This window comes from Chaetura pelagica, unplaced genomic scaffold (genome assembly GCF_000747805.2).
Source record: "Chaetura pelagica isolate M959 unplaced genomic scaffold, ChaPel_1.0 scaffold159, whole genome shotgun sequence".
Taxonomy (NCBI): domain Eukaryota; kingdom Metazoa; phylum Chordata; class Aves; order Apodiformes; family Apodidae; genus Chaetura; species Chaetura pelagica.
In genome coordinates, this window is record NW_009954555.1 from 4,883,953 (window position 1) to 4,888,591 (window position 4,639).

The following is a 4,639-nucleotide window of genomic DNA, read 5'->3' on the forward strand; positions in this document are numbered from 1 at the left end:
GGGAAAGAGACAGGCCTCGCCCGCGAAGATTAGTTTCAATTAGACGGGCTGGAGGCGAAAGTCAGGACTTGGTGAAAGATTAAAACAAGAAGGGAGAAAGTTTCCATTGCTTTTGCTCCAGGCCTACACAAGAGGGTTCAGTGAGATCATGCTAATTGAAGGCAAAGCTTGCATGGAAGTTAGGAAGAACTCGCATTAATTGATTCGATGCTGCGATTTTTTTCTTTATCCGCAGTGTTCTTTGGGGTTGTTCTTATTTCAGTCTGTTTGTTTTTTGTTTGGTTTTTGTTGTTTTTTTTTTTTAAATTCTCCCTCAAAATGTAAAGAAAGAGAAAGCATCCACAGCTTTTTCTGTGGTTAACATGAACCCAAAGTAGAACAGTGGACAGTCACCTGGTGCTATCTAGTCACTGCAATGTTCCATCTCCATGATCCCTTCTTAGTTTAGTATCAACTATTGGAACCCAATTGATGGTGTCATTGTTGCCACCCCACAGCTGAGCTCTTTGTTTCACAAATGGAAAGGTCTGTCCTCTTGACAGATGTAGTTTTCCCCCTGAAGATCCAATTCAGAGTATTATTTAAAAGTACTCTCTGAAGTTTACAGAATTATAATCTCCCAGGCTTGCATTTTCTAGTGCTGAGGTTGAGCAGAGAAAGCACATGGTTTCCTTATGACTACAATAAAAAGGAGCTTTTTGGGAAATGGCAATTGTTATTTTAGTCCATCTGAATACAGCACTAGTGTACTTGTGATCCCAGTGAGGAAATTCTGTTGCTTTTCTCCCTTGCTTCCAGTTTCAGTGAAAAAGAAAATAATGGAATCGTAGCAGTTGGAATTGGGAAGATGGGCTGGTCTTGTCAGCCAGTGCAGAGTTCCTCCCTGTGGTACAGTCTGCAGTGCTTTGTCTGCTGTTCAGTGCAGTGAGCACTGAAATCACAATTACACCATTTCCTTCAAGAGGAAACTATTCCAAATATGAATAGGTTTCCATGTTAAGAATTTTCTCCTCTACCCCCTTGGTAATACTGGAAGTTATAGGAAAATGTATATCCAATCTTTCTATATTACATCAATATTTGTATTCTATTAAACTTGTCTCTGAGGGGAAAAACACATCCTCTTTTGCCAGATTTCTGTATCAGATTGTCACTCTGTGGATTTTTGTTTCATAAAGCTTTGGAATTACAATGCCTAGTCGATTATAGTTAAATGCATTTTCACAGCTGGCCAGAAAAACATGAGCACTAATCAGAAACATCGTACCAAGGGGGATTCCCAAAGAGATTTTTTTGGTTTGTTTTATTTTATGAAAGTGTTCTCTCAGCTAGAAACATCAAAAGACAACCATCAACATGGTCTGCCAAAATATGAGAAAAAGAACTTGTGCTGTCTCTTCACTGAGGGCTGCCTGTCCTGCAGATGACAGTTGATAGAAATTTTTTGTTGCATTTAAGCAAGTCTCAGTTCCCAGCAGGGGAGGATCCTCGTGACAGCTCTAATGCTCTAAGAATTGTTTGCTACCAGCCTCTGTCTTCAGCTTCCACCCATGCACATTGTTTCAGTTTCTTGGTTTCTGCTGCATTTTTCAGATTCACAATGAAATGAGATACTAGGGGCTCCTTGCTCAGTGCCTTGCTATGTTTTGTGTTGGGATATGAAGCATTCCCTGTAGGATCCAGCCCCTGGGTGATGATGCAGATGACCATGCCATGTCACTAGTGAGAAGGAGCCACAGAGCTGTGGTTGCCATGGTGACTGCTTTCTTTCGTAAATATACCTTGTTTAATACACGTGTCACATTAAGATGTCATGGCACCCCTCTCTTGGAGCAGTGCTGCTGAGTGCAGACCCTGGGAATGCTCCAGCTCTGCTTTGGAGGTGTCCCTGAGGATCCTGTGCTTTGTGGTATCCTGCCAGGTATTTCCAGCTGTCCCAGTGACACCAGGGACATTTTTTGAGAGAAGTGCACCTGGACTGTGGGAGGCTGCAACTGACTCAATCTAAATTCTCCAAATCTGTCTAAGAGTGAGTGATTGTTCAGATATGAAACCAAAACAGATTGACATCATCTGCTCCCTCCAAGTGGCACCTAGACACAAACATTACTTTGTCATTACCGTATGTCTTTTAAATGGAAACATTGACAACATTCCAATTTTTCCCTGTTAAAACCCAGTATCCCTGATTTCCTCTCCCTACCTACCTCCCCTCCAGGCTTTTGCTTTTTTTTTTTTTGGCCTGCAGTTATTACATGGAAGCCTGATAAATGCATGCTATGAATGAATGTTTTCCAAACATTGTAGAAGCTATTAAGAAAGTGGTTTTCCTTCTTCCCCTTTTTCCTTCCCACACTCCTCCCCCTCCCACCCCACAACTAATAGCACACAAATAGCACTTCATGTAATGTTGGCTACTCTCCACTATTCCAGGCAGACTTCAGGAAATCTCTTGATTTACAGTTGGGGCATCCAAAGGCAGCATGCTGCCTGTTTCCTTCAGGGATGCCTAGTGGTGACTTTTAGTAAGTTTGAGGTGCAGTATTTCAAATAGGCAATATCCATATTTTAGTCAGATAGTTCTATGTTTGTACTCATAAATTGATTTAGTAATGAAATAAGCTCCTTTCATGATGCTTGCTGGCTTTAGGGTCTTTGTTATGGTATATTCAAACTGTTCTTGAAGTTTAGTTTACCAAAGTAGAGCCAGAGTTTTTTAACCATATTCCCATAAGGAGTCCAAGTGAATTCAATAGCGCTATTCACATCCATAGGTAAAGCGGGATTTGGGACTCAGTTCAGAAGACCATCAAGCATGTATTTAAGGCCTACTGTCCTTCTGGCTCCCTGCTGCTGTTGGTGCTGCTCAGGGAATATCAATTCTGAAATGCTCTGTTGAGTTGTTGGGTAGTGGAGGCACATATCTGGTCTCCTGCAGATGGGATGCATGGAAGGGGAATAGTTCAGGCCAAAGTTAAGGCTGCAGATGAGTGATTTGCCCTTGTATTTGCTTTTTGTTTTCCTCTGTGGGTTGGTGATGTTTCACGTGTAACAGTCATCAAATAAATAAGGTCCCTGCTATTTGTAGGGTCTGCAGGTGTTAGTAGTGTGCTTGGGTTGTCCTGCTCTCTCTTTCAATACTAGTTCTTTAGGAGGACTGGTTAGTTTTTGGACACTGGGGGGTTGCTCTGTGGCTTGTGACATAGGAAAATACTTGTGTTTGCTATTACTTGCCTTGTATGAACTTGATGTATGTTATACAAGTTCCTTTCCAGTGAGGGGTCCAGTTATCCTAGTTGGTCTCCTCACATCCTGGTTACATTTTTTGATATTAAAATACAATCTGGAAAAACCATCTGAGACAGCATTGTGATGGATGCCTAGAGGGCTGGAGGAGAAAAATATTTATGCCACAAGTAAGACGTGGTGAAAGAAGAAAAAATAACATTACAGTCTAATACAGGAACTCTTCTTCTTATTCCAATCCATTCCCAGGATCAGAATATATAGGTTATGTTTCACTGGAGTTTAGGTGTCTGTCTTCAAAAGATTTGACAAGTTTAGATGACTCATTCTGCTACTCACTAGGTAACTTCTGTCCCCTAGTGCTGAATTAAATTACAGGTGGCATCTACTGCTTTCTGGACCTCAGTGCTACCCAAGGATCACCAGGTAAAACATGAAGAAACTTGTTGACAGTTGCCACTTGATAATTTCCATTGCTGTATTGCCAGGTTCAGATGTTCGAAACATTTCAGAAAATGGCCTAGCTGATCTACCATGGTGGGACATGGCAGAGATTTACTGGTTTAGCACTGTACTTAATTCAAGCTCACTTTCAGTGGGACCTGTAAAATCTTTCCATAGGAAACGCTAGAATAAGTAGGATTTCAGTTAGGACTCTCCCTCATGTGAGACAGGACTCTCATTGTGTTTGGAAGGAGTTTCTCATCTCTTCTACTCTTGAGCTGGCCCAGTCCTGGCTGCATTAAAAAATGTGTTTGCAGAAGACAGATTGTTTATGGCAGAGAAAGGGAGGGCTAATTAGAAATAACAAGACATGTTTCTTAGACCTTCCTATCCAACTTCTTGTGATGAATGAAATGTTAATAGAAAGGTGCAGCTGGATCTCACCTGAATTCTTGCAGTCCAAACTCAGGTAATGGCCTATTACCTAGGATCAGAGTGTTCCAGTCTCATTTGAAGAAGATTTATTTACTCTAGCAGTGTTGTTCTAGAGTCTTAGTCCATTTTACAGGCTGAACAAGTGACCTATGACATTCACTTGTTCTAGAGCTGTTCTAGTTTTCTGATCTGTGAACAGGGGAGATATCTGTCTCTGAACAGCCTGAAGACCAGCGGCTCAGAGCCCTGGTTCTGCTGAGTGCTTTTTAAAAGGTTCTCAACTGCAGATAAAATAAAGCTTTATACTATGAAAGCATTGTATGCCAAACTGTTCCAGCCCTTTCCTGGAGGTGTTCAAGGCTGGGTTGGATGGGACTCTGAGCAACCTGGTCTAGTGGGAGGTGTCCCTGCCCACGCAGGGGTTTGGAACTGGATGATCTTTAAGAGGTCCCTTCCAACTCAAACCAATCCATGATTCTATGATATTATGATCCTTGGACAATTCTGGGACATT